We start from the raw sequence: 10466 nt of genomic DNA on the forward strand, positions 1-10466 counted from the left end.
CATAAGGAGAACTTCCGAGCATTTTAAAACCAAGCATTTTATCAAGCATCATCTATGCATTTAACCTTCCGAATGGTTCCCGAACCTACCAGCAGAAGACATCTGCCGACCAGTGATACCAGCAAATTATACCAAGCAAAGTAATTCCAGCAGAAAGAATACATGCATTTCTTTCAACTCATATATTGCATTTCCAGTTTAACACATGAATACCCAGCAATGTAGTAAAAGGGAAACTAAACTATGTAATTCCCACGGCCTCACGAAAACTGACAGCAATATAGATACCAAGCAGGAAAATTTTGAGCATTTCACAACAGGTTAAATCTTCCAGCAGTATCAAAAAGGCAATGCAATCAAGCGAAAAAGAAAAGAACTCTATGGTTTTAACTCCCACGGCAACACTAGGAAATTTCCAGATTTAAGCAATGCACCAAAACCGAATTTCATATAACTCAAACAATTCATATTGTACTCAACAGAACCAACGTAATTAATCAACTTCAAAACAGTAAAACAGGGAGAGCATAAAGAATCTAATTTTTTAATAATTCTCCTAGTTATTTAAGAAGAAACCTAAATAATTTAACTTGCAGGAATTTAAAAACAAGGTCCCCAAATCTTCCATCACCGCCATCCACACACACATCACCAGTGTCTCCTTGTCGCCTTCTTCTATGCCATTTTAGCCTTTCCTTTATTTTTATCCATATCTACAGTAGGAGGAAAAGTAGCATCTATAAGCTAAAAGCTTAGTGAGTGCTTTCTACTCACAAAATCCGATAAGAAATGCATATACGTAAAAGAAAACAGGAGGTACATGCTCAACATGAAATAGAAGTGAAACTACATCATGCATCTCTAAAGGAAGCAACAATTTATCTTGTTAGAATCTTTCAATTTAGATAAAAGAAACTTGTTCTATTTGTTTCCAAAATTTAATACTTTTATACTTTAAAATAATACTCAACTTTACTTGGGCCCGGCACCACTTTGCGCGCCTTTCTTAATGAGAATTGAGGTAGCTAATCCCAAAACCATTAAGACACTTCTAGACTTTATGTCTAGGGGCAACTTGGAGCCCATCCCTTGGACCTTGTGTCCGGTACATGCCCTTTCTAAAAATAAAATACTTTTCTTTATATCTTACTTTAAATACTTCTTCTGATAAAATGCCTTGGCATATCTTTGAGCACTTGATATGCTACTAATCCCAATTCTTAAAAAGATTAGGGATTCTATTAAAAACTTTGGTCTCTTTTTTTTTTAAAACTTCTAACAGCAATACGGAAAACTAACTACAAACTCAAAATTTAATCAATCTATCTCATATTCATTGCTTATTAAAATCAAGCCAAAACTAATAAAACTTGTAAAGGAATATGAGCATTCTGATTAAGACTTTAATGTAGTTATCAACTAAAAGAACGCTGCTGTTATCATACTTTTAATCATGCACATTAAGCATATAAGGAACCAAAACCTAGCTCATTGCAAAATATTTCCTTAACTACTCTTCTAACTTCAAACTGTTCTAACATGGTTCTAAACTTAAGGAAATAAATTAAGCCATTAAAAGAAACCAATAGGACTCTCTCAAATAAGGTTGATCTACACCCATTGCATGGCACAAACTCAAATATGACTTACTCAACCATAAAATGATCCCATAATCCACCTAGCATATTCGGATTTAACAATTATGGCAGCAACCATTATAAACCAACCCGAAACCACAGAAACTATAGTTGGTTCTTCATAGATTAGAGATCAAAAATCTTGTATTAAGCCTTTGTTAAGTCTAATCGAAGAATTCTTTACAGATCAAACTTCACAAAAGGATTTTGTCTAACTTCTTAGAGTACACGGCAGCAAAACAGCAACTCTAGCATGCTTCACAGGAAACTCAAACAACCAGAAAACATACACAAATCGGAACTACTCCTACTGCAGGTGAGAAGCAACTCACCTTGTGTTCTTGAACTTACAACCGAAGGGGAAGTGCTCTACGGTTTGGATGAAGTGAAGGTCTCGGCGATCCCTTCCTATCCGCGTGTTCTCCTTGACGAGGAGACCACGAATCCGCGAACAACTCCCGGAAAGAAGTCCTCGCCGGCCGCCGGAGACGAGCCCTAGCGCCGTCGCCCCTTTTTCGCCCGAGAAAGAAAATCGCCCGAAAGAGTCGGCGCCGTCGCGAGAGAGAAGAGGAGTTTAGGTTTTTGTCCGAAAATCACTAAAGTCCTCTCTTTATAACCTAGGTAATTTGTTCTCTGTTAACCCTTAAATATTGTCCGTTCTCTCCTTAATTAACAATAGCCGCTGGCACAATTGGTTGGCTGCGTTCTACTTAATTCGAGTCTCAGCTGCAACTATTTTTCTTCCTATTTATTCTCTATTCATTTACTACTGCTTAGATATTATTCGCTCCATATAAGGTTAACAAAAATCGTGTAGCTCAGTTGGTTGGTTGGGCCGATTACAACTTGGGCCCGAGAAGCTGGGTTCGAATCCTAGCTCTTGCACTTTTTTTTTTTTTTTTTTTAAACTTTCTCCACTCGGTAATAATACCAAACGGACTCCAAAAATTGCATAAAAATACTCTAAAAATTTCTAAAAATCTCTAGAATATTTTAAAAGCATTTTCAAATATTTTTAAAGATATTCAGAATTCAAAATAGGGAAAATTGGGTCGTTACACAACTGGTATCGAGCCATTGGGATGTAACGGTCGAATTCCACAGAGGGCAGTCGATTGCATGTTTATTTAGTTGACTGGTAGGTGGGGTTTTCAACCCGCGACCTATATAACCAAGGCTTGAAAGCTTGGTTATCCCTGATGAAATTGGACTTGAGTAAAGTCTAATTAGTAGTCTTTTGTGCTCAAGAGATCTTTGTGTGCCAAGAGGTCTTGGTTGGAGTTGTGGTGAGGTTTCTCCACCCACAAGGAGGTTGAGCTAGCCGGAGTTTGCCGGGGACTAATCCTCCGACAGATTAAGGGATCATCCACCTTACGGACACGCCGTGGAGTAGGAGCAAGTTATCTCCGAACCACGTAAATGAATGTGTTAGCGATTTGCATCTCTTCGTTTGTATTTAGCTTTCATATTTGTATTCGTGGTTGTATTCTTTGTTTTCCGCTGTGCACTAACGAATACGTAGAAAGCGATCGATTTTGGGGTGCCGTCTATCCAACCCCCCCTTTAAGCCAGCCACTGACGCCCAATAAGTGGTATCAGAGCGAGGTTCGCACTTCACCGGACTAACCACCGAGAAGAGCAACTACAAGAAGATGACCGGCTTGATTGAACCTCCAAAGTTTAAAGGAGGAAGCCTTGGGGACATCACATTTTGGATGATGAATAGGACTGTAAATGAACCAAGCGTTCATGAATAAGCTTGGTGTTCAGCTTGGTAAGAGCTTGTTTATGTTCGTTCAATATACATAAGGTTAATTAAATGAACAAGCCTGAACAACTTGTTAAGCTAAACAAACAAGCTTGAACACATATGTGTTCAGCTTGTTAATGTTTGTGAACAACGTTCGTGAACAATGTTCGTGAACAACGTTCATGAACAATGTTCACGAACTATATTTATTAATAAAACTCTTTTCAATATACTAAATAAATAATAAAATAAATAAATAAATTTAAATTATCAAACTCAATAACCAATCAAAAAACTAAAAGTTTAAAACAATCAAACAAGTTTGAATTAAGAGCTTGATAACATTTAAACGAACCAAGCTCGAACCAAGCTCAAACCAAGCTCGAACCAAGCTCATGCCAAGCTTGAATTGAGAGCTTGATAACATTTAAATGAACCAAGCTCAAGCCAAGCTTCAAACAAGCTTAAGCTCATAAAAAATAAATTAAGCCAAGCTTGAACACTTATTTCAACAGCTTTGTTCATTTTAAGCTCGACTCGGCTCGGCTTGGTTACCTTATCAAACAAGCTTGAACACCCCAAAGCTTGGCTCGGCTCAGCTTGTTTACAACCCTAATGATGAAGATGGAAGTCTTCTTTGACACGGATTGGGACACCATGATGGTGATCAAAGACCCGTTCGAAGTCCCAAAGGACAAGAAAGGGAAGAAGCTCCGACCACGATATTGGACGGAGGAGCAAACCTCACGGTCAAAGGAAAATGACAAGGTAATATCTATATTAATTGATATTTTGCCTAATGACGTGATGAGCCGTGTAGGCAAATACGAGAATGCCCACGATTTTTGGAACAAGATAAAGAAGGTTCAATGGGAAGAACCTATGCCTACACAAGAAGAAGAAGAGCCCAAGGAGATCGGCTTAATGGCTCAAGATGAGGAGGAGCAACAGGAAGGTGATGAGCGCTCAACATCCGAGGAGAAGGAGGATGAAGAGAGGCCACCCACAAGTGTGGTTGAGGAAAATGAGACATCATCCACATCCTCAAGGGTTGAAGAAGAATCCAAGACAAGCGAAGAAGAGGTCTTGGAGGTCAACCTAATGAGCACCTCCACTGAAGCAAAGTCAAAAGACAACATCATTTGCTTTGAGTGCAATGAGAAGGGGCACTACAAGAGTAGGTGTCCATTGGGTAAGAAGAAGGTAACTCCTAAACCCATTCAAGTTAATTTAAACACTAACAAGGGTTGTAGAAATGAAGAAGGTCAAAGAAGGAGAATGCACATTGTATGCTTCACATGTGGGGAGAAGGGACACTACCACACAAAATGCCCCAAGAAGAGGGAGATCAAGAAGCTTGCACAATTAAAGAAATGGGAGAAAGAGAAGAAGAAGAAAAACTCAAGTCCAGGGGGAGCTTCAAGGGTAAGGGAGGTATACCCTAACTTGAATTGCAATTCAAGGTTTAATTCTTATACACCCATGCATGCTAAAAATAATTGCTATTATTTACCCATGCATAACTTTGGTTTCAAATATCATGATAGAAGTAGGGTTAATGTAGATCAAAATCCTAGGGTATCCATTCATGATAACTCTAGAAATGGTAGACCTAAGGAGACTCAAGGCATTAATTCCAAGAAGGGGAGACATATGCCTAGAAAAGTGGGTAGGTCTAGCAATGTCCATGGTGGACATGTTAACTCTAGGTTTAGGAACCTAGAAAGGGAAAATCAAGCTTTGAAAGCAAAGCTTGATCAATTGGAGAAAACCCTAGATAGATTCAATGTTGGATCTAGAGGGTTAAGCATGATGTTGGGTAGTCAAAAACCCAATAATGATACATCGGATTTGGGATACCGATCTAATGTCTCCAATGCTAAGGTAAAGTCTTATGCTAGGGTTACATATAACTATAGCAAGGAGAAGTCAAGAAATGGCAAGGGAAAACCATTTAAAAGTAAGGAGAAATTAATCAAAGACAAGGTGTCCAAGGTTAAGAAGGCTAGGTTTGTAGGCCAAGTATCACCGGAGGTGCATAAATGTGGCCTAGCTATTGGAGATGAGTCACCTAGGGAGGTGATTAAGGTTAAGAGCTCTAGGGGGAGCTCTAAGAGTCAAATTGGGACCCATGGCCAATGGATCTCAGGTGGGTTTTACTTGGGAGTCTAGACAAGCCATGGAATGTGCCAACTGGTTTGGAGACGGACTTGAGTCTCAAACCTAGGGTTTTGGCACAATTGGGTTATGTTTCATGTAAGAAATATGACATTAAGGTCATATAGCATGATATTTGATTTTGGATGTATAGATGCCATATAAACCAATGCTAGGGATGCATTGTGGGTTAGTATGGGCAAATACATCAAGAGGAAGCCAAAACTAGGACTTTAGGTCAAGGTTCAATTGAACCATTTAGCTAGTTTTGGGTTTTGGGTCAATCTTGGGATTGGTGATAAATACATTTTTGAATGTATTTTTCCCAAGTAGACATGGGTAAAATAGACCCCTCCATAAAATTTGGAAATTTTTGGATGTCTGTGAAATTATTGGCGCATTTTTGGAATTGGGTTCAGAATGCTGAAAAGGGCTGAAACAACGTACCAGTCGACTGGTAACAGTGAAAATCGACCACAAAATGGTTCTGTATGTTGTTTCGATAAGGGAAGTTGACTGGGGCAGTCGACTAATAATAGTCTGAAAGTATTTTCAGCACTGTATTGTGACCGGGTCAACTCGTTAAGGTGTATGAGATCCATGGAGGATGAATATATGAGTTTAGGGTCAGTTGGATGATAAGATTTCAACAATTAGGATATTTTTAGAAAGTTTTTTGGATGTTAGGCAAAGGGGGAGAAGTAAGGTTTAGTTGGGAAAATCTGAAAATGCCTTTGCGTAGGGGGAGCCTTGTGATAGGTTCTTAAAAAGCTCTGTGGGAAAATCCTGGCTCAATGGGGAGCATAGGTGTAGGGGGAGCCTTGGGATAGGTTCCGATGTATGTTTACATTTTTATTTCGGCAGTGTAAGTCCAAGTGTGTAGCCTTGGCAACGTAAGTCCATTTGGCAGTGTAAGTCCAAGTGTGTAGTCTTGGCAACGTAAGTCCTTTCGGCAGTGTAAGTCCAAGTGTGTAGCCTTGGCAACGTAAGTTCTTTCGGCGGTGTAAGTCCAAGTGTGTAGCCTTGGCAACGTAAGTCCATTTGTTTTAGCATGTTTATTTGTTATTATGTTTTCCCTAACTTAAACGTATTGCCAAACATCAAAAAGGGGGAGATTGTTGGAGCAACCCCAATGGTTCGGTGGGACCATGTGTTTTGGTGTTTGAGCAAAGGGTTTAAGTTAGGTTCACCCTTGTTATTTGATATGTGTATGTGAGTGTGCAGGATACACATGTGAAGGTTGATGGCTTCGGGTCCGGTGAAGGATGGAGCATCCGAGGGACCGTGGACAAGGCAACGAGGACAAGGGCCGAGGGAAGCGACTTCGAGGCATATGCGAAGGATGACATTGGGGATGAGCCGCGGGCTTGTATGCATACGAGGGATGAGAGCCAAAGGAAGTAGGTTTGAAGGCAAGAGGTCAAGGCTATAAAGAAGCATCAAGTGAGTCGTAAGGGTGAGGGTCTGAGTGATGAGAGAATGTACTCGGGTACCAATTGACTGTTGGTTTCACCAATCGACTGGTGCAGTCGATTGACAGTGAACAGAATGTTTCTGTTCGCTCGGTCAGTGTGGAGCAGTCGACTGCTAGTTTTAGCAGTCGACTGGTATCGAGCCGTTGGGATGTAACGGTCGAATTTTCACATAGGGCAATCGACTGCATGTTTTGGTAGTCGACTGGTAGCCAGAGTTTTCAACTCTTGGCCTATATAACCAAGGCTTGGAAGCTTGGTTATCCCTGACGAAATTGGACTTGGTTAAAGTCTAATTAGTAGTCTTTTGTGTTGGTGTAGTGAGCACCAGATGATCGAACCTGAGTTTTGATTATGACAAAGGTTCAAAGTTAAGCTGTGGTGTTATCTAATAAGGTTCATGGAGCTTGTAGGAAAGTCCTAAGTGATACTTAGGCAAAAGTCCTAGCTACAGTTAGGCTAGGTGGAGGAAAATCCTAAGGGGGGGGGGGGTAACCTTAGGTCCTAGGGGGTAGTAACCCTAGGTGGAGAAAAACCCTAAGGGGCGGCAACCTTAGGTCCTAGGGGGCGATAACCCTAGGTGGAGGAAAATCCTAAGGGGGGGGGGTAACCTTAGGTCCTAGGGGGTGGTAACCCTAGGCGGCGAAAAACCCTAGGTGGGGGTGGTAACCCTAGGTGGGGTTGGTAACCCTAGGCGGAAAGTCCAGTCGGTCTGGAGGACCGGACTAGCACCAGGTAATCTCTCCTGAGGGGAGTAGGTGAGGACGCGTTCCCCGTAGAGGGAACAGTAGGCGTTGGGTCGACCTAGGGTTTCTGGTTGGAAATCCGAAGTCAGACCCGGATAGTCCAATGACTGTCAACCACTTAATGTGTCATGTTTCTATGTGTTCTAACTTTGTCTTGTAGGGTACGGTGCTGTTTTGGGACTAACATATTGTTGGGACTTTCGGGCCGCAAAAACCGCTTTTTGCGTTGCAGAAACCTCAAAGTCTTGCCACGGATCCGTGCGAAGATATATAAAAATTTACATGTACATGTTTCCTATCCTAGATCTACACTAGATCTACAAGAAAGTGAGTGTACCTTTGAAGCGAAGCCCTTCGCAAATCCCGCTCGTCCAAGAAGGGTTGCCGGATCTTGAGAGTGTCAAATGTACACTCCTCTATGTGTATCCACACGAACAATAGGTGGAGAAAAACACAACTAAGAGTGTGCTAGCACCCTTAGAAGGTCACGACAATGGAGGAAGAGAGGGAGAGAAGAGAGGAAGAGATGAGGAAGAAGAAAGAGTGAATGAGCACACAATTGCATTCACTTGCAATCAAGTGGCCGGCCACTCAAGGAAGACCAAGAGTCATGGCTCTTGGTTTTCCCTCATGAGGTGGCACACACATGTGCTAACCTTGATGATGTGGAACATCATCATTGGCCCACTTAATGCCAACTCACAAATGAGGTGGCAATGGTCAAGTCAAACTTGACCTTTCATCTTCCCTCTCAAGTCAAGTCAAACTTGACTTAAATTCTCCCATGGTTGATCAAATCTAACCTTTGGTTCAAGTCAATTTTAATTTAATGAATCTTATTCATTGACTTAAATTGACTCAATGAATCCAAGTCTAAATTAGACTCATTTAACACATGAACCAAATTGAGTCCAACTCAATTAGTTTAATTTGGATTACTCTTAATCCAATTTGGTTCATCACATGAACCTAATCCTCTAGGTACATCAAATGAACCTAATCTCCATCTAATTGCCCTTTGTGTATGACCCTATATGTTCTTGTAACATTAGCAATGCTCCTAAACCCATTTAGAAGCATAAGTAATGAGTGGTATCTAGCAACACATCATTTCTACCCAAGTTACAAGAATGTTGAGATCCAACATTACCTTGTGACTACTAATTGTGACTCTTCACAATATATGACAAGTGTCCTTCTATCCTTGAGATCTAGATTGATCAATTTGAGGCTTAGACGGTGTCATCCTCTGATCAATCTAAATCTTGAACTCCAAGTAGACTCACTTTAATCAAATGAGCTCAATATCTCATATTGACTCACTTGGGCATGGCCATGCACTTAGTGGTCTCACTCTATCAAGAATAATGATGTCACTCCCATTATATAGGAGGGATAGATCCCATCATCACTCACATCCCTCCGCATAATTTGTTACATACCCAATAATCACCTTTATAGTTCACCCAGTTACGGGTGACGTGTGACGAAGACAAAGTATGTAACTCCTTATGTAGGAAACCATGGTGACTTCAGGTCCAAGGACTAATAGTCATACTAATAGCCACATGAGAAAGTATATGACACTCATATAACGATCCATGATACTTTCTCATGGTGGGTCATTCAGTATACATTCTTCAATGCATACCCATGTATCAACTTGATGTCTCTATATCCATGACTTGTGAGATCAAGTCAACGAGTTGACCTACATGTTAATCTCGTCGCATTAACATTGTCCCCGAATGTTAATACTTGACTAGGAATGATTAAGAGTAGTGTTCTCTATATCATCTCACTATCGATTCAACCAATTGATTGATATAGATAGGAACCTTCTACTCAAGGACGCTATTATACTTAGTTATTTGGCACTAATACAGGTAAGTATAATAACCAAAACAAATACCTTTATATATATAGGAATATGATACAATGAATCCATACAACAATCATCATGTGATTGGGTCTAGGGCTCTAACTAACAATCTCCCACTAGCACTAGTGCCAATCAGTGTAGGCTCTAAGACCCAATGACCTAGTGTGACCATCATGCTTTCTCTGTGCCAAAGCCTTGGTCAAGGGATCTGCGATGTTAGCCTCTGTGGTAACTCTGTAAATCTTCACATCTCCTCTATCGATGATCTCTCGAATGAGATGGAAGCGCCATAGTATGTGTTTGGTCCGCTGGTGTGAGCGAGGTTCCTTAGCCTGTGTAATTTTTCCATTGTTGTCACAATAGAGCTCTATCGGATCAGCTATACTAGGAACCACCCCAAGCTCAGTAATGAACTTGTGGATCTAAACTACCTCCTTTACTGCTTCTGATGCAGTAATATACTCGGCCTCTGTTGTAGAATCAGCGACTATGTCCTGCTTCGAACTCTTCCAGCTCACAGCACCACCATTCAAGCAAAACACGAACCCAGACTACGATCTATAATCATCCTGGTCAGTTTGGAAGCTGGCATCACTGTAACCCTTTACAGCTAGCTCATTATCGCCTCCATATATCAAGAAATATTCTTTAGTCCTTCTCAAGTACTTAAGAATATTCTTGACTGCTATCCAGTGACTTTCACCTGGATCTGACTGGTATATGCTCGTTATGCTCAAAGCATACGAGACATCAGGATGAGTACATAGCATGGCGTATATGATAGATCCTATGGATGAAGCATAAGGGATCTTATCCATGCGG

Source organism: Zingiber officinale, chromosome 9B (genome assembly GCF_018446385.1).
Source record: "Zingiber officinale cultivar Zhangliang chromosome 9B, Zo_v1.1, whole genome shotgun sequence".
Classification (NCBI taxonomy): Eukaryota; Viridiplantae; Streptophyta; class Magnoliopsida; order Zingiberales; family Zingiberaceae; genus Zingiber; species Zingiber officinale.